The following is a 20428-nucleotide window of genomic DNA, read 5'->3' as shown; positions in this document are numbered from 1 at the left end:
TTAAAATGACTCACTGCTTTGCAATGTAATACATTTATAATATACAGGCTTTAAGTAAATTTGTCAAACAGAATTTGATGGCAATGATCAGCTTGAAAAAGTGTTAGGGTGGGATTAGGATCAATTATACTTTAGCTAGCAAATAAACTAAAATACTTAGATGAAAAAATTAACAAATTAAATATAAAATTAGACTCAGAACAAGGCCAATGGCTTTTTCTTGTTTGTTTTAGTGATTTTAGCAGTATTTTGGGTGAGACTATAAGTATTCTTACATATCTTTATATATACATTTTACTGACTAAAAACAAACATTGACATTTTATTAATTTACTTTTAAGCAAAATTCATTTTCCCATTATAAAAGTTGTATATCTGCATTATGTCATATAAAATTTATAAAATGACACTAAACTAGAAAAAAAAGAATCAATAATGTTCCCATCCAGACACCAAATATTTTCTTGTATTTCCAGGAATTTTCTTTGTACAGGTTTTTTTAAAAAAATTTTAGATAATTGTAGAGTGCTATAGTCAGCTTACTATTCTGTTATTTCTTTATGTGCTTTTTAAAAAATTAATTTCATGTGTGTTTTCTCCATTTTTATGTCAACTTTTGGAATTACCTTCAGAGTTTGCTGGGATTTTTTTCATCTTTACTGATACCAATTAAGTTTTATTCTTTAGAGGGAGTTTTTCAATTTTGCTAAGTTATTAAGAGCCAGCTCTGAAGAATTTTTCCCCACTTTGGCTTAAAATGACAAACTTTGTGTATGGGTTTTCAGTGTCTTTAAACTGACTTAGAAGATTAATCCTAAAAAAAAACAAACCCTAAAACAATTTCACCCAAGGGTTTGGGTACTTCATAGATATATACTTTTAAGTCTTTTTTTTTTTTAAGTATACAGTATGGTGTTTTTAACATTTGAAAAAATTATGTGTAATCCATTTTCCTATCTAAGTCTCCTGGCTAAAACTTTTTTGTATGAGGTGAAGAATTAACAGTAATTTTTTGTGCTTCATTAAATAATTTAACTGATGTAATTTTTGTTTGTAAATGCAAACCAGAAACTATCTAGATGCAAGTACTAATTTCTGAGAGCAGATGCAGCAGGTGAATTTTGGTATAGCCATACACACTCAAAAAGCCTGAAAACCAGCAGCCTTTCCTGAAATTGCACAATCTCTTTCCAAGTTTTCCATATAAACACGTTGTGTTTATTACAGGAATGTGAAGAATGCATTTAAAGTGTTCCCAGTGATATTTTCATTCAAAATGTTTTGTCTCCATCCACCCTACCCCGCCCCACTGCCCAAGATTTAGTTCCTGGTTTCCTTGGCCCTGGGCATCATGAACCTAATTTTTCAGAAGCTCATCAGTAGAGAGCTTCTATTGTCCTTTTTTTTTTTGTGTCCAAGAGGTGTGGAAAGAGACTGTCTACTTGCTTTGGATGGGCAACGTGTAAAACTGAAAAAAGCCTAGGTGTCAGCGTCCCCTGGTGCTTGGGGTCTCCAGCGGTGACAAAATCCATCCAGGCCAGAGGAGGTATTGATCCTCGGGGTTGGCGTCCTGTCATTACCAGGGCTCATTGCCAACTGTCCATTTCTACAAGCCCTAGACATAGAGTTTCTGGTGTGTCCCTGGAAACTCTGGGACAGTCGTATCCGCGACCCAGGCCCACGGGAGAGTGGCGGCGTGTCCAGTGAGGTACTCGGTATCTGCACCACTGTAGCTAGGGCTCCGCCCGGGCGCTTATCTCAGTCCGGAGGATCCCGCAACGCCTTCCGCCCTCCGCGGACCCTAGACGGCCAGGGCGAGAGGGAGGGGCTGCCGCCCCGCGCTATCCCCGCCCGCAGCCCGAGGCCTGCTATAGGAAGCGGTGTCAGCTCGCGGCCTGTGCTGGCTTCCTCGCAGCCGCAGCTCGCCCTCCAGTGCCCAACGCTGCGGACCGCGACGGTGACTGCGACCTCAGGCCGGCGCCTTCCCGGGTGTTCTCTCCTCGCGTGAGTGCTGGGCTGGCCCAGAGCGCGTGGCTGAGGGTGGGGCTGTAGACGTGGATTCCGGAAAGTTGCCTCCTACCATGCTTTTTCGCGGGAGGGAATGTGTCCTGGGTCCGGGGTTATAGACCGAGACCTGGTTGCAGGAGGAGAGAGAGAGTCCGGGATCCTCTGCTAGGGAATGGGGAGACGCTGGAAAGAGTCACCTGGAAAGGAACCACGGAGATTTTGGAAGAAGTTCTGGTTTCAAAAGCGCAGTACTATCAACTAAGAGACATTTGAACATGTAGAGAATTTTTGGTGAGTTTATTTGAGCCAAACTGACGACAATTGCTAGGAAGCACTATCTCAACGGATTGAGAAATGCTCCAGAGACGAGCAGTTTAGCACCTTATTTTATACATTACAATCAAAGGAGGAGCCATAAAGTGGGGGGGGGGGGGAGGTTACATGAAATCCATTGGTGATGGATTAGGGAGGTGGGAGAAAGCAAAGATGGAGAGACCGCTTAGACTGGATAAAAGGTAAAATGGTAGACATTTTATTTTTCAGAAGTGGGTAAAGGAAAGTTAACAGTCAGCAATTAACACAATAACAATAATAATGAGGGGATTTGTGGTCTTAGCTCTGGTGCAGTGGTTGTGTCCAAGAGGTGTGGAAAAACGGACATTACCTTGACATTTCAAAGTTATATTATCCGTAGCTGCAAAAAGACAGTAGACAGGTTCAGTTAAGGTAAAGACTGACCTTCTTTAGGGAAAAATACAGTCCTAGGACAAGACTACTCACCATAAAGTGATTTTAGTTACAAATATAATTTCAGACCATCCTTTGTGGTTACTTTAGGACTTTGAGTTTGTAAGTTGCCTCACTGGCTTCCCCTGAGCTTGTCAGGTTAATATGTGGCCTCTTTCCTTCCACATAGCCCCCTTTTGGTCATAACTCAATCCAAAGGATGAATGCATTGATGTCCAGTGGTTTGGCTTGTCCCCCGTGCTAGGAAGGCTTGCTCATTCCTAGGAAGTCTCAGAGTCAGCATGCGTTTTGCTGAACAGGGTGAACTGCTGGGAATGGGGCAAGACCATAACCTTAGATGACATTTAAGGTTAAATTGCAGTTATTTAAAAAAAAAAAAGCAGGTGAATGGGAGGCAGTCAGATCCTATATGTCCTTGTTAAAAATATTCTGGATCATTTCTCATTTTTTTTTGAGCTACCGTAATCTGGGTCTTTTTGCCATTTGCCTGAAGTTTTGTTTTTCTGCATCTAGTATAACATGTACATACTAGGAACAGGAGTAACAGTATTAAACCAGTAACATCGATTAGGACCAGAAAATGTTTAATACCAGACAAGGAAGAGTCTGAGGGGAACAAGCATCCCAGCCAAACAAAAAACTGTTTACATGTATCATCATAATTTTTTATTAAGCTAATAACATGTTTTCCTTCTTCATTCACTGTTATTTGTACTGTATGATACATTTGGTCAGATGAATTAAGACTTTCTACTATTTCATCTAGAAGCTCTAATTTTTCTTCTGGCCGGTTAGTTTCTGTAGAAATGACTTCATGGGGAGGATTAAGTTCAATTTCCCAATATATTGGATATCTAGTATTAATAGTATCAAAGGTTTTATTAACCTCAGGCAAAGTTATTTTGCCTGTAATTTCAGTATTATACCATATTCCAGTGGCATTTAATGTAAACTTGGTGTTTTTACAATACAGGTCACTTAGTATAACTGAAGAATTCTCTAACCCTTCCCAACAAAAATGCCCCTTTCCCATATAACATATATTGCTATTTGTTGGGGTATATATGATAGGCCAGGATAGACTGGGGGCATAACCATTCACCTTTTTGATTTTCACAATTAGATAGTCAGATGGGTTCCTATTGTTTATTATTTTTAAATATGGTCCATCCACTTGCCATTGGAAGTATTTTAGTTTTGTTGAGCACGGTCCCTATTCCAGCCAGTTGGACTACTAAGAATTTATGCTTAGGATCTAACTGAGGTGCCTGGGTTTTAAGACACAATGTTGTAGATAGCATTTCCCATCCAAAATCTTTCAAAATCCAAGGGAACCATATGAATCCCACAAATGTCTGGCCTGGGCTTCTGCACCCATTATAGTTGGACACCATTTCACAGCTACTTCAGATTCCATTTGCATTAACATAGACCGTAGGCCCTGTTGAGTTAGGGTACAGGCATGTTTTTATTGTTGGGTTTGTGCATGAGTTTTTATAGTCTGTCGAGTCTGTTCTATCCATTGAGCTAAGGCCTTATTGTTTTCCCATGCTGCTTCCCACCTGCTTCCTTCCTCTTGAAACAGCATTTCCTCTACATGGCCTATTTTAGATCAAGTCTTTTTCTAATGAATGATGTTCTTCATTAACTGTAAGTTCAGCCTGTCTCAGAACACCAAGGCCAGCCCCAAGTCCTCCAAGTATCCTCCTTTTATTTCTTTTAGAGGGCCAATATTGTTGGGTCCACCAGGAATGTTGTTGCCATTGGGTAGCTATGGCTAGATACTGCATGAACTCAAAATGTTGAGTTTCCTGTGCATAGTTAAATGGGTAGAGGTAACCCCCAAATTAGCTAAAGTTTGAGTATTACATAGAGCTTCCCACAAGTGTCCTGGATACAAGGAGGGTGGGGTATTGATAGACATATCTACCCACCAAGTAATCCCAATAATTTTTAAAGAGGGGATCCATTGACTTTTTTCTTGTTTCATGGACAGCCAGTCACAAGAGCATGGCTGACGAGTCTGAGGACAAGATATACTGTGACAGATAGGGCAGGTCGCCCTTTCCCATCATATCCAGGTATTTTTTTTAGCTTTTCATCATCCATTGCTATAGCTATACAATACTCCTCTCCATTGGACCTATATATAGTTCTACTAGGAGAATTATCAGGGAGATGTTCTTGGAGGTATTTGCCCAAGATGGGTTTTTTATAATAGGTATAGCCAGAAAAAAATGTACCAAAGCTTATATTGATAGAAGACCATTGTGTGGCCAACAAAGCATTAACTTCATTATCATAACTAATAATCAGAATATCATTGTCTAGTAGATGGGAAAGATTAGCAGGTACCCAAGTTAAATGTTTTCATATCTAATAAGAGAGGGGTTTGGGGGAGATAGATATTATTTCCATTAGGAAGCCATAAGGAGGATAATAACAATATAAAATCATTTTATGTACATTCATTCAATAGCAGCATCAATTTGGGAACATACAGTCCTGTTGATGTCTTGGAATAGCTGTCTGCCTTTGTGGTTGGTGGCTTTTCATCCTTGAAAAGTCTTTCATGGAGGCCAGTATCAGGGACAGGGGCAAATGTTCATTGGCATTTAGGCCCCTGATAAGGTCCTTTCCAACAATGTTGGAGAGTCTTTAATGTGTTTTCTAATGGACAAAAATCTCCTGGTTGTACATTGTGGTCTTTGAAGTCTTGATCTTCCAGGAGCATGCTGAAATGTTACTAATTTATTAGTTCCTATAAGCTAGTTAATGAGCCTGTAATAATAATGCAGACTGTCTTCTTTTAGTACAGTTGATTCATATGTTCCTTCATCTAGATTTATAGGGTGGCTGGTGATTATTTCATAAGGAGCAAGGCTCTGTTTACTATAGGTTTCAGGTTGAGGAGTACTGTAAGGGGAGCTTTACATAGGCCAAGGGAGATTAAAAGCTTCTGGAAATCTACCTAGTTGAGATTTAATTGTATCATTTGTATGTTCTACCAATCCAGAGAATTAGGGGTTATAGACACAATGAGAACACTGTAGAACAGGCCAAATATTACAAATGGATTGCATTGTTTGTCTAGTAAAGGAGTCCCTCAATCATTGACTCAGAGGGAATTCTCCAATTTGAGAATTAATTTTTTTTATTAATTTACCTAAAGCTGTAGCTCTCCTGCAAGGGAAGGCAAAATCATAACTAATACATTTTTTTTGTATTTTTGAGATGGTGGCATCTGAATAAAATCCAATTATCATATTTGGGTCTAAAGGAAGTGGACAGATAAATAAGAACTTGTTATGTGCACCATGGAAGTTATTGCATATACAGCTTGGTAGCATTCCTGTTTATTTTTCAAAGATCCTCCTGTAAACCAAGTTAAGTCAGCATTATCAAGGAGTTTCCTATAAATCATTCCTAGGAACAAGGAAGTGGTCAGGTCAATTTGATTTTAACATTAGAGGCTGGGCCATTAATAAAAATTTGGAATCCAGTTGTGACAATGTCCAGTCAAACCCAGGAATCCTCTAAGTTGCTTTTTTATTTTTGGAAGAGGAAAAATAGGATTCCTTTGAGTCTCTTGGGGTTAATTAGTAGCTCATCCTTATACATCAGATAACCAAAATATTTTACCTGGGGTAAACAGAATCAGAGCTTTTCCTTTGATATTCTATCGTGTTCTTTTGGGATTCTAGTGATTTCCTAGAATATAAACTGAGTTACTCACATACTGGTTTAGAGGGCAATCTCTAGGAAATTTAACATAATCTAAGTCAGTTTTTATTATCTAAGACAGTAGGTGGAAGCCCCCTGTATATACCTGGGATGTTATTGTCCAAGTAAACTTGTAATCTTCCCAGGGGAAAGCAAAGAGGTATACAAAAAGAATGTAGTTGTTCTTCTTCCTATTATTATTTTGCTAAAGCCTCCCATGTAATGTCAAACATCTCAAATAGGCCTAATTAGTTAAAAACAAACTTTTATAAAGAGAGAGAAAAATCCTTGAAATATTCCAGAGCCTATTGGAACAACTCAAAGTCATTTCTCAGTTAAAAAGTCTCTTAAAGTTTAAAGTTTGGGAAGGTTTATAAAACAAACTTATCCAAAAGCCCGTAACATAAACCTTTTTTTGTAAGTCTAAATAAAATAAAACATTTTATGGTAATAACTTTAAAACATCAATCAATCTTTTTTTAAAAGACTTTATTTATTCATTTCTAGAGAGGGAAGGAAGGGAGAAAGGGAGAGAGAGAAAAACATCAATGTGCGTTTGCTGGGGGTCATGGCCTGCAACCCAGGCATGTACCCTGACTGGGAATCAAACCTGTGACTCTTTGGTTCGCAGCCCACGCTCAATCCACTGAGCTATGCCAGCCAGGGCTAAAACATCAATCAATCTTAAACCACATTAATATTAAATACTTTGAGTAGACCACAGGATCCTGTTTAATTTATATAAGTATTTAATTTCTTTAGGTCAAAAAACATTACACCCTTGTAATGCTATCTGGAGGCAGGAAAAACAAAAACACAGTACACATAATATACAGATGAATACATATTACATCAAAACTGTGCACATCAGGACCATACATATTGTCAATGTCAGAAACATTTGAACCTGTAGTGAATTTTTGGTGAGTTTATTTGAGCCAAACCAATGACAATTGATGGGAAGCAAAATCTCAGTGGATTGAGAAATAGTCCAGAGAATGGCAGTTTAGCACCTTATTTTATACATTACAATCAAAGGAGTTGGCGGAAGGGGGTTACAAGAAATCCTTTGGTGATAAATTAGGGAGGCGGGAGGAAGCAAAAGAGGGAAACCTCACATTGGATAAAACGTAAAATGCTAGCCATATACTTTTACATAGGTGGGTATGGCATAGTTAATAGGTAACAATTAACATGTGACAATAATAGCGAGGGGATTTGTGAGAATGTCTGGCGGACTCCTCTCCATGTGTGTGTGTAGATGGTTGTTAGAGCCCTGCCTCTGAGTGCAGGGACTGTGAGATCAGAGCCCTTGAACAGCCCTTGGGATGTCAGTGGCTTGAAAGAGAGGTCAGTGGTGGGAGTACATTTGGTAGGGGGAAAAAAAACCCTGCTCAGTTGTGATGTCTAGGTTTTAATTTGTCCCACCCAGTTTCATTTGATAGTGAGTATGAAATGCAAACTGAAAATTCTCACCACTTTTTCAGAAAACGATGTGTTAGGGCAACTGATTGTGTCAGTTCTTAAATCTCTTGCCTTTCTCCAAATGTGTGCAGCTAGAGTTGATACTGGGTAGATAAAAACTTATTGAACATGAAAGTTACTACAAGGTGGAAGAAAAGTTTGTTAATATTGGTGCCTTAACAAAGATTAACAAAGATATTCTTTTTTTCAATTTCCAGAATACAGAGTTTGTTCAGAACTTTGTATGATTTGCTAAAGAGTTATTGAGCTCCCTTGTAATTTTTCTGTGGACAGTTTAATTATTTAACTTCAAAGAGTTAACCAGTTTATTACAGTATTGATGAAAACTGAAAAATTTAGAACTAAACAGAAAAATAGAAGACCAAACAAGTTAGGTTGCAAATCTAGCAAACAGTTAAAATACACATAGTGTTGCCTAGGTTTCTTTTCTTGGCTAATAGTGTTCATGTAAAAACTCATTTCACTTAAGGAAATAAAATAGATTCATAGTAACAAATGTTTATTGGTCATCTTTGTTCTGCACCTCACTGGGCATTCAGCAAGAGCTCCCTTAGGCAACACATTCTCTTGCAGCAAGATGGTATTAAAATATACTTATACCCTAAATCTCTTTCTGCATTTCTTTTTTTAAAAATTATTTTATTGTTGTTCAATTATAGTTGTCTGCATTTTCCCCCTCCCCTCTATGCCAGCCAAACCCACATCCCTTCCTTGCTTCCACCCTCCCCCTTGGTTTTGTCCCTGTGCCCTTTATAGTAGTTCCTGAAAACCCTTCCGTCATTATCCCCTTCCACCTCCCCTCTGGTTACTGTCAGATTGTTCTTAATTTCAATGTCTCTGGTTATATTTTGCTTGCTTTTTTCTTTTGTTGATTATGTTTCAGTTAAAGGTGAGATCATATGGTATTTGTCCCTCACCGCCTGGCTTATTTCACTTAGCATAATGCTTTCCAGTTCTATCCATGCTATTGCAAAGGGTAGGAGCTCCTTCTTTCTCTATGCTGTGTGGTATTCCATTGTGTAAATGTACCATAGTTTTTTGATCCACTCATTTACTGATGGGCAGTTAGGTTGCTTCCAGCACTTGACTATTGTAAATTGTGCTTCTATGAACATTGGGGTGCATAGATTCTTTTGGATTGGTGTTTCAGGGTTCTTAGGATATAATCCCAGCAGTGGAATTGCTGGGTCAAAAGGCAGTTTCATTTTCAGTTTTCTGAAGAAATTCCATACTGTTTTCCACAGTGGCTGCACCAGTCTGCATTCCCATCAACAGTGCACTAGGGTTCCCTTTTCTCCACATCCTCTTCAACACTTGTTTGTTGCTTTGTTTATGATGGCCATTTTGACCAATGTGAAGTAGTATCTCACTGTGGTTTTAATTTGCATCTCTCTGATGGCTAGTGATGCTGAGCATCCTTTCATATATCTCTGGGCCCTCTGTTTGTCCTCCTTGGAGAAGTGTCTGTTCAAGCCTTTTGCCCATTGTTTAATTGGGTTTTTTGTCTTCCTGGAGTGGAGTCCTGTGAGTCCTTTATGTATTTTGAAGATCAAACCCTTGTCTGAGGTATCATTGGCAAATATGTTTTCCCATATGATTGGTTCTCTTTTCATTTTAATGCTGTTTTCTTTAGCCATGCAGAAACTTTTTAATTTGATGAGGTCCTATTTGTTTATTTTTTCCTTTATGTCCCTTGCTTTAGGGGACATATCAGTGAAGATGTTGCTGCGTGGAATGTCTGAGATTTTCCTGTCGATGTTTTCCTCTAGGACTTTTATGGTGTCAGGAGTTATGTTTAAGTCTTTTATCCACTTTGAATTTATTTTTGTGTATGGTGTAAGTTGGTGATCAAATTTCATTTTTTTTTGCATGTAACTGTCCAGATCTCCCAGTGCTATTTGTTGAAGAGGCTATTTTTACTCCATTTTATGCTTCTTCCCTCTTTGTCAAATATTAATTGATGATAGAGACTTGGATTTACTTCTGGACTCTCTGTTTTCTGTTCCATTGGTCTATGTATCTGTTCTTATGCCAGTACCAGGCTCTTTTGATTACAGTGGCCTTGTAATACAGTTTGATATCAGGTATTGTGATCCCTCCTACTTTGTTCTTCTTTCTGAAAATTGCTGCAGCTATTTGGGGTCATATATGATTCCATATAAATTTCTGAAATGTTCTATATCTGTGAAATTTGTCATTGGTACTTTAATATGGATTGCATTGGATCTATGAATTGCTTTGGGTAGTATGGACATTTTGATGATGTTAATTCTTCCAATCCATGAGCATGGTACATGCTTCCATTTGTTTGTGTCTTCCCTAATTTCTTTCTTCAGTGTTGTGTAGTTTTCTGAGTATGGGTCTTTTACATCCTTGGTTAGGTTTATTCCTAGGTATTTTATTTTTCTTGTTGCTATATCAAATGGGGTTTTCTTCCCAATTTATTTTTCTGATATTTCATTGTTGGTGTGCAAAAATGCCTTTGATTTCTGAATATTGACTTTGTATCCCGCTGTTTTGCTGAATTCACATATTAGGTCGAGTAGTTTTTTGGTGGTGTCTGTAGGATTTTCTATGTACACTATCATGTCATCTGCAAACAATGACAGTTTTTCTTCCTCCTTTCCAACTTGGATGCCTTTTATTTCTTTTTCTTGTGTGATTGCTGTGGCTAGGACTTTCAGTACTAAGTTGAATAGGAATAGTGAAAGCGGGCATCCTTGTCTTGTTCCTAATCTTTGTGGGAAAGCTCTAAGTTTTTGCCCATTGAGTATGATGTTGGCTGTAGGTCTCTCATATATGGTCTTTATTATGTTGAGGAATGCTCCCTCTATTCCCACGTTGCTGAGTGTTTTTATCATAAATGTGTGCTGTACCTTATCAAATGCTTTTACTGCATCTATTGATCATGTCATTTTTTTCATTTTGTTTATGTGATGTATTACGTTTATTGATTTGTGAACATTGTACCATTCTTTCATCCCTGGAATGAATCCCACTTGATCATGGTGTATGATCTTTTTAACATGTTGCTGGATGTGGTTTGCCACTATTTTGTTGAGGATTTTAGCATCTATGATGATCAGTGATATTGGCCTGAAGTTTTCTTTCTCTGTTGTGTCTTTATCTGGTTTTAGGATTAGGATGATGCTGGCTTCATAAAAAGAGTTTGGGAGTCTTCCATCTTCTTGGATTTTTTGGAATAGTCTGTGAAGGATAGGGGTTAGTTCTTCCTTAAATGCTTTGTAGAATTCTCATGTGAAACTTTGTGGTCCAGGGCTTTTGTGTGTCAGAAGCCTTTTGATTACTGCTTCAATTTCATCAGCTGTTATTGGTCTGTTCAGGCTTTCTGCTTCTTCTTCATTCAGTTTGGAAGATTATATTTTTCTAGAAATTTGTCCATTTCACCTAGGTTTTCAAATTTCTTGGCATATAGTTCTTTGTAGTAATTTCTTAGAATCCTTTGTATTTCTGTGGTATCTGTTGTAATCTCTCCTCTTTCATTTCTGATTGTGTTTATTTGGGTCCTTTCTCTTTTTTTCTTGATGAGTCTGCTTCAAGGCTTGTCAATTTTGTTTATCTTTTCAGAGAACCAGCTCTTGGATTTATTGATCCTTAGAACTGTGCTTTTAGTGTCTGTGTCATTTAATTCAGCTCTGATCTTGGTTATTTCCTTCCTTCTACTTGCTCTGGGCTGTCTTTATTGTTGTTCTTCTAGATCTTGTAGGTATAGGGTTAGGTCGTTTATTTGAAATGTTTCTATATTTTTTAGGTAGGCCTCTATTATCATGAACTTCCCTCTCAGGACTGCCTTTGCTGTGTTCCATAAGTTTTGGATTATTGTGAGTTCATTTGTTTCCAGAAACTTTTTGATTTCTTCCTTGATTTCATTCTTGACCAATACATTGCTTAATAGCATGCTATTCAATTTCTATGAGTTTGAGTGTCTTGGTTTTTTTTCCTTGAGGTTGGTTTCTAGTTTCAGTGCCTTGTAGTCAGAGAAAATGCTTGATATGATTTCAGTTTTCCTGAATTTGTTGAGACTTTTTTTGTGTCCTATCATGTGGTCCATCTTTGAAAATGTTCCATGTGCATTTGAAAAGAATGTGTATTTTGCTTCTTTGGGATGGAAAGCTCTCTATATATCAGTTAAGTTCATTTGGTCTAGGGCATTGTTCAATGCCACAATATCTTTGTTGATATTTTGTTTGGAAGATCTGCACATTTTTGACAGTGGGGTGTTAAGATCTCCTACTATTATTATGTTGCTGTCAATATCTTCTTGAAGCCCTCAAGATTTTCTTTATGTATTTGGGTGCTTCTATGTTGGGTGCCTCTGTATTTACAATGTTTATGTTTTCTTGATGTGTTCTTCCCTTGAGCATTATGAAGTGACTTTCTGGGTCTTTCTTTATGGCCCTTTTTTGAAGTCTATTTTGTCTTATATGAGTATTTCTACCCTGTTTTTTTCCCCTGTCCATTTGTTTGGAATATTTGTTTCCAGCCCTTCACTTTCAGTCTCTGTAGGTCTTTTGTTCTGAGGTGGATCTCTTGTAGGCAGCATATGTGTGGGTCATATTTTCATATCTATTCAGCTATTCTATGTCTTTTGATTGGGGCATTTAATCCATTTACGTTCAAGGTTATTATTAATAGGTACTTATTCATTGCCATTTTTTTCATACCTGTGTTCCCCTCTCTCTTACTGTTTTTCTTCCTGTTCTTATGGCACACCCTTTGGCATCTCTTGCAGAGCTGGTTTGGAGGAGGTATATTCTTTGAGGCTTATGTCTGGGAAGCTCCTTATTTGGTCTTTCATTTTAATTGAGAGTTTTGCTGGATAAATAGTCTTGGTTGCAGGCCTTTGGTTTTCATTACTTGAAATATTTCTTGCCATTCCCTTCTCGCTTGGAGAGTTTCCACTGAGAAGTCAGCTGCTAGCCTTATCAGGGCTACCTTGTACATTGCTTCCCGTTTCTTCCTTGCTGCCTTTAAGATTCTCTCTTTGTCTTGGAATTTTGCCATTTTAATTTAATGTGTCTTGAAGTGGGCCTCCTTGGGTTCCTCTTGATTGGTACTCTGTGTTTCCTGGATTTGTGTGACTTTTTCTCTCATCAAATTAGGGAAGTTTTCCAACATTACTTTTCATACAGGTTTTCTATCCCTTGCTCTTCTTCTCCTTCTGGTGTCCCTATTGTATGGTTATTATTACATTGCATGTGGTCCTGCATTTCCTTTAACCCCTCTTCGCTCTTTCTGAGTCTCTTTTCCTCTTCTTGCTCTTTCTGGGTGTTTCTTTCTACTTTGTCCTCCAGCTCGCTGATCCAATCCTCTGCTTCATCTAGCCTGTTTTTGATTCCTTCTACTGTGTTCTTTAGCTCAGAAATTGTATTCTTCATTTCCACTTAGCCCTTGTTGATAGTTTCTATTTCCTTTTTCATGTTGATATAGTTTGCAGTGAGTTCATCATAGTTTCCATGTAGTGTTTGGTAATTCTCAGTGAGCTCATTGAGCTTCCTTATAACCATTGCTTTGAACTCAATATCTGATAGTTGACTTGCCTCTATTTCATTTAGCATTCTTTCTGAGGCCTTCTCCTTTCCTTTCATTTGGGGATTATTTCTTTGTCTTCCCATTGTTTGTGAGACTCTTCTTGTTAGCCTCTTCTTCTTAAATTGATCTATTCTGACTCCCTGGGTTTATGGTGTAAACTTCTATGGTAGAAGACCTGTGAGATTCAGTGCACAGTCTCCTCGATCTCCTGAGCTTACTGGTCTTGGGCTGTCATTTATGTTGGCTCTCTGTATGTTTTTGGGTTTTGATTGTTGTTGGGTCTTTCTTTGGTGGGTCCTTCCCTCCAGCTGGTTAACTGAGGGTCACTCCATCCACTGTGTCTTGTATTTTGTTGTGCAGGTGTGGACAGGTTGTGTTGAAGCTGGTTCTTCTGTGTGTACAGGGTTTTGAGGCTTCTCTCTCACGCTTGTCCAGTTGTTTGTTCTGGGTAATTTCTCCACCATTTAGTTGTATTTTCAAATTGGTCCTGGGATGAGGTTAGTGTGGCTTCCACTCCCTCCTTCACTTTCTTCTGTTGCTATCTGTTGGCAGTTCCATTGTTGATGGATTTACTCTTCCAGCAGGTATCCTGGTGTTCACAGCTCCCACCTACTCTTTTTTGTGATCAGTTGGAGGGGGAAGGCAAAATGGTTTAAGACAGCAGGAGTGTATTCTATGGTATTTAAAGTACCAACCTGTAGAGAAGAGATAGGAGATCCTTTGGATATGTATAGTGTCAACCATGATATTTCACCCAACTGGCCACTTTTTAGAAAGGGTGACAAAAGATAAGACTCTTGTTAGCAGGGGAAGAATTGTGAGTTGGATCTGGAAAGCAGTGAGCTTATGGGAGGTCAGATTATGAAGTAAAATGAGAGTAAAGGATAGGAAATAGGTGTAGTGTGTGAGAGAATAGAATTAACCACAACAGTAATAAAGTTCCAGAAACAGTGAAGTGAGCTAACATCCAGGAGGGGTGCTGTGTAGTATTTACAATTGTATGGAACAGCAATTGTTTATAATAGTAATGGAGCAATAATCATATGACAGAATCTATGTGATCTGAATAACAAGAATAGGATGTATAGGACCTAGAGTAGTGTGCTAATGGAACTCAAGTGAGGTGAAAGATGGTGCACTAAAAATACACTATAAATAATTATTAAAATAAAATTTAAAAAAATTTTATAGTAATAATAAAAAAATGGAGAGAGAAAAGGAAAAAAAGTACATTATGAAGGAGAGAACAAAGGAAACCAGTCAAACAATGCAACTTAACAAACCAAGCAAAGAAGACTAAACAGAAAGAAGAGAAATAAAAAAATACTAATAAAATAAAAGATGTAAAAATAATGAAAAAATAATGGTAATACAAATATATAATAACTTGGAAGTTCTCTGGAGTAGCAAAGTAAAATTTGTCTCACTGTCTCAGTTGTTGGGATGACCCCTCTTTGGGTTTAACTCTGGGCTTTTCACAGCTCCAGGTTTTATTGTCTCAATTGTGGGAATTAAAAAAATAAAATTTAAAAAAAGGAAGGAAGGAAGCAGGAACAAAAAGAAAGAAAGAAAGGAAGAAAGAAGGAATGAAAAAAAGGAAAGAAGGAAAAGAAGAAGGAATTTTTTAAAAAAGAAGAAGCCTCCTGCTGGCTATAACTGGTCAAGCCCGTTCTGCTGGGCTTCCTGGCTGCAGCAGGCTGAGGGGGGATTAGTTTCACTTTTCTCCCTTCCTGAGCTCCACTCTTCGTAGTTTCCCAGCCTCCAGCCCAGTTCCTCAGTTTGCTGCCAGGCCCCCAGTGCCCTTCTGTGCCCAGCCTATGCCTTTAGTCCACCAGTTGTGCTGTCCTTGAGGAGCACCAGTTAGGGGCAACTCACACACCACCTTCTCGCTCTTTGCTGTCCCTGATGCTAGGGACTCTTAGTGCCCCTTCAGTGTAGTTCAGCAGCCCCACTGAGTTAAGTCTTTCTGGGGATTGCTGACTGCCTAAGCCTTATGGCTCTCTTCTGTGGGGGTGTATCTGCCTTCCTCTTAGAGAGCCAGTCGGCCCTGCGGGGTGGGGGCGCCACGGTGGCTGTGGCTGCTGCTGGTGGATTTGGGTGTGGTGACTCCTCTGCTACTGCTCCCAGGGCCGTAGGGCTGGGTGCCAGGTGCCTCTGGGCAGTGGGGTCAGGAGTGCTCTTTCCCCGGGGCAGGCTGCAGGTGTGAGCACTCAGCCTCCACTGTGCTTTTCTTTATTAAGCATCTGTTAAGCAGTTGAGGCAAGCATAAGTGTTACAAACATATAAATACAATCAATGTGGGGAGCATATTAGAAACGACATGGACAGATGGAAGGACCATACGCAGATTAAGTTGCATCTTGGAGGCCATCAGTCTCACAATTCAATGAGGATAATGTGGGGAAACTACCCAGTCCTTAGAGAAGCTTTTCCTGGCATTAACTTCTGAAGGAATGTCTTATATCTCAGAAAGATGCAGAGGAGACTAACCATGGCAGTGGGGAAGCATCCTGCATGCCTATCTGGCAGTACATGTGGTGGTGCGTTTTCTAGGACTGCTTATAGTTGTAATTTTCCTCACTCTATGTGTTATGAAAAACACTTGTTGGATGCTAAAACCCTGTGCTCACACATGCTGCTGTTTAATGGTTTGGGGCTTCTTTGGGGATAAATCTAGATTTTGTAGAGGGATAGGTAGACCTCAATGTGCTTCAAATTCTCATCAAGTGGGAAAGTTTATTCTGTGTTGCTCACTGAGGTTATGGGTTATGAGAACTTTTACTAAAAATTAATGAACCTGAATGATCATATCCTATAATATATAGGATATACAGGTCTACAGGAAGCTAAAATGTATCCCTTAAGAAATAAGTTCCTTGTTTACTCCAGGATGTGATTCAGTAATTGATAAAGTGTCTAGATGACTTTGGCCTCATAGGTTTTTTCAAAGATTTAATTTATTTATTCTGATAGAGGGGAAATGGAGGGAGAAATAGAGAGACAGAAACATTATACATGAGAGAATTATTGATTAGATCAGTTGCCTCTCTCATATGCCCACCGGCTCCAGCTGGGTGTTGCAGCCCAAGCATGTGCCCAACCTGGAATTGAACTGGCAACCTTTTGTCTCATGGGATGATGCCCAACCAACTGAGCCACACTGGTCAGGGCTGCCTCAGTTATTTAACAACAGTTTTATGAGATGTAATTCAGTAATGATATGAATCACCTACTTAAACTACACAATTTGTTCAACCATCAAATTTTCATCATCTTTCCCTTTAGAAATCCATTAGCAGGCCCTGCTGGGTGGCTCAGTTGGTTAGAGCATTGTCCCCTATACCAAAAGGTCTCAGGTTCCATCCCTGATCAGGGCACACACTTAGGTTGTGGGTTGGACCCCTGGTAGGGATGCTTAGAAGAGGCAAGCAACTGTTGTTTCTCTCTCTCTGTCTCTCCCTTCCTTTATCTCTAAAATCAATAAACATATCATCAAGTGAGGATTTTAAAATATAATAAAGAAATAAAAATAAAGAAAAATAAATATTCATTAGCAGTAACTCTTCCTCCTCTTGATTGTTCACTCTACCCCATCATGTCTTTTTTTCCCTAAATATTCACCTGAAAATATGTTTTTTTTAATGTTAGAGAGAGAGAAACATTAATTGGTTGCCTCTCATATGCTCCTGAACAGGGGATCAAACCCACAACCTATGTATGTGCCCTGAGTGCGTATGGAACCTGTAACCTTTTGGTGTACTGGAGGATGCTCCAACTAACTGGGTCACCTGGCCAGGGCTGCACCCCATCATTTTTTGAAGTAGGTATTCTGTTTCACTGGGAGAATGTTTAAAAGTGGATCTACATCCCTGGCTGTTGTGGCCCAGTGGATTGAGTGCCTGCCTGTGAACCAAAGGGTCACTGGTTTGATTCCCTGTCAGGGCACATGACTGGGTTGCAGGCCAGGTCCCTGGTAGGGGGTACGTGAGAGGCAGTCACATATTGATGTTTCTCTCCCTCTCTTTCTCACTCCCTTCCCTTCTCTCTAAAAATAAATAAATAAAATCTTTTTAAAAAAACATATATCTAATTTTTGAGTCACATAGTTTATATATAGAGATAAATAAAATATTCAGAGAATTGTAGCTTTGAAAGTTAGTAGTTTAAACCAGGGGTGGATAGGTGAATTTAAAGCAAAATTGCTGCTCCCATGTTGATTTCAATAAAGAAGTTATGTTTTTGGTGAGAAGGTAGAATAAAATGTTAGCAAGGTAGAAACCTCTTTGAATAGAGTTTCCTGTACTTTTCTGGTATGTGTGAGGAAAAAACTTCACCCTCAAGATTCTTTCATTTGGTCTAATCAAATTGACCTGAAACAGATTAGCAAGAGAAAATAACCAAATTTAATACATACATATGTATGGGAACCTCATATATAGAAGAGAGTCAAAGACAGAAAGTTAACATGGATATATTAGTATAAGACATTCTGAGCCCTGGCTGGAGTGGCTCAGTGGATTGAGTGCCAGCGTGTGAACCAAAGGGTTGCTGGGTTGATTGCCGGTCAGGTCACATGTGTGGGTTGAGGGCCAGGTTCCCAGTAGGGGCCACATGAGAGGGAACAACGCATTGATGTTTCTCTCCCTCTCTTTCTCCTTCCCTTCTCCTCTCTCTAAAAATAAATAAATAAAATATTTTTAAAAAGACATTCTGAGATTAAATCCTAGAGGTAAGGAGCCTTGGGATCTTTAAACGGTCATTGTAGGAACAGTGGATATTTAGTAAATATAAGTTTGTCTTACCCTATAGACAGGTCAAAAAGAGGTTACCTTTGATAATCTATTATTCAATGTGGGCAACGCCCCTAACTATTCAAGTTCCTTTTTAAAAAAATCTTTAAATTAAAAGAAAAATTTTATTGTTGTTCTACTACAGTTGTCCCAATTTTTCTCCCTTTGCCCTCCCCCACCCAACCTGCCCCTGGCTCCCACAGTTAATCCCCAGCTGTTGTCCATGTCCAAGGGTCATTCAAGTTCCTGTAGGTAGTTCATGAAGGGGCAGAACTTTCTCTTCAGCCTAAGGTTAAAGTTGCTTTTAGATCAAAACAAACCACATAGAGGCATATCTTGGTGTGACTTGTTCTGAACTTTTCTACTGATCATTAGCCCAATCCCTTTGGACTACTTAAGGAGCACTAGGTAGCTGTCTTTTCACCAGCATTAAGTTCTTTATTATCTGGAAGGGAAAAAATGTAAGTCTCTAAAAAGCAACAAGCCCTATGATCTCTTTCTGAAGCCACTTGAGCCTGCTTGAGAAGCACCACACCTTGTATACTTCACACAGAAGGTCTGCCCTTTCAGCTTTCTGTCCTTGCCTCACCTTGACTCTGGGATTGGGGAGAAAAGTGTGTCAATGGAAGAAAGGGCCAAACTTGTAGAGAATTTTTACAAGAGTTTATTTGAGCTAAACAAAGGACATAGGCCCAGGAACAAAATCTCAAATGCTCCAGAGAATAACAGTTTTGCAGCTTTAATGCATTTGAAATCAGGAGAGGACATAAGGATAATTGGAGAAAGCAAGGTGGGGATTGGATGACAGTTACCAAGATTGTGTGCTCCCTTGAGGGTTAATATCATTTTGACAGACATTACTTCTGGCATTTCAAAGATATATTAACCTGTATGCACAAGAACAATGGACAAGGCTGGTTTAAAAACTCACTAAAGTCATATGCCTTCGATGTGACTACCCACCATGAACTGCCCAGTTAGGAATTTCTGATCAGAACATCCTGTGAGGTTGCTTTTCATAGAACCTCCTTTTTCAACTTCAAGGGATAGAAACTATAGGGCTAACAGAATACTTAGGAAGAAGGGCAAAACATTCATTTTACTCCTTTTCCTTGACCATCCCATAATTGTTTGGAATGCCTTAAGACAGCAATTTTTCAACCGGTGTGCCACAAGAATTTTTAAAACATGCAGTACCTGACTATTTAATCAAGGACACTTATCTCTCTTTCTTTAGACTGTCAAAAAAAAAAAATGACAGCAGGCAAGACAACAACAATAGCTGCCCAATGTGAATGAATCAAAATTATACTTATTTTTTGTCAGATTGGCAAAAAATGGAATTTTTTCTGGTGTCCTACAAAATTTGAGAAATTTTGGTTTATGTGTGCCATGAAATGAGAAAGGTTGAAAACCACTGCCTTAAGACAAGATCAGTATGTCCTCAGAATAATAAAAGAAAGTGGCCAATAAGAAGGGGGGTTGGGGGAGTGGGTTGAGTGCTTACTGCATGCATGTATTTATTACATTCATTCTTATTTTATGCTCACACCACTACACATTCAAGGAATATTTTGTTTTGTTTACTTTACTTTTATTGTTTACACTATTACAGATGTCTCCATCTCTCCCCTCACCCGGCTCCCCTCAGGCCATCACCACACTATTGTCTGTGTCTGTGGTTTACTCACATAAATTCTTTGGTTAATTCCTTTACCTTCTTTCATCCAGTCCCCCCACCCCCCGCCAGCTGTCAGTCTGTTCCATGTATCCATGCCTCTGTTTCTATTTTGTTTGCCAGTTTGTTTTGTTCATTATATTCCATATATAAGTAAGATCATATGGTATTTTTCTTTCTCTGACTGGCTTATTTTACTGAGCATAATACTCTCCAAGTCCATCCATACTGTCACAAAAGGTAAGAGTTCTTTATTTTTCACAACTGCTAGTATTCCATTGTGTAAATGTACCACAGCTCCAGGGAGGTATTTTAGTCTTTTATTTAGAGAGGAGGTGACTGAGAGTTCACAGGATTACTCAGAGCTGGGACAAAAAGATCATATTGTACTTTACTAAAGTTCACCAAGCTTTTCTTTCTTTCTTTCTTTCTTTTTTTTTAACTA

At 38.8% G+C, this 20428-nt stretch overlaps 1 protein-coding gene across 4 annotated transcripts in view; it reads left to right on the top strand.

Annotated features, from left to right (window-relative positions):
- Window positions 1-1677: 1677 nt before the first annotated feature.
- Window positions 1678-20428, top strand: part of LOC123806801 (broad substrate specificity ATP-binding cassette transporter ABCG2-like) — an 87720-nt gene continuing 68969 nt past the window's right edge. Inside the window, exons 1-2 of one of the 4 annotated variants that reach the window (XM_045820147.1) lie at window positions 1889-2004; window positions 4751-4835. The gene's annotated coding sequence lies outside the window, so the exon portion shown is untranslated. Of the gene's footprint in view, window positions 2005-2079; window positions 2299-4750; window positions 4836-20428 lie in introns of those variants that run through there. The other 3 variants (XM_045820146.1, XM_045820148.1, XM_045820144.1) reach the window with 3 other exon arrangements.

The sequence above is a fragment of the Phyllostomus hastatus genome, unplaced genomic scaffold (genome assembly GCF_019186645.2).
Source record: "Phyllostomus hastatus isolate PE091 unplaced genomic scaffold, TTU_PhHast_1.1 phas_scaffold_39, whole genome shotgun sequence".
NCBI lineage: Eukaryota > Metazoa > Chordata > Mammalia > Chiroptera > Phyllostomidae > Phyllostomus > Phyllostomus hastatus.
This window is presented reverse-complemented; position numbering and strand designations above follow the sequence as displayed.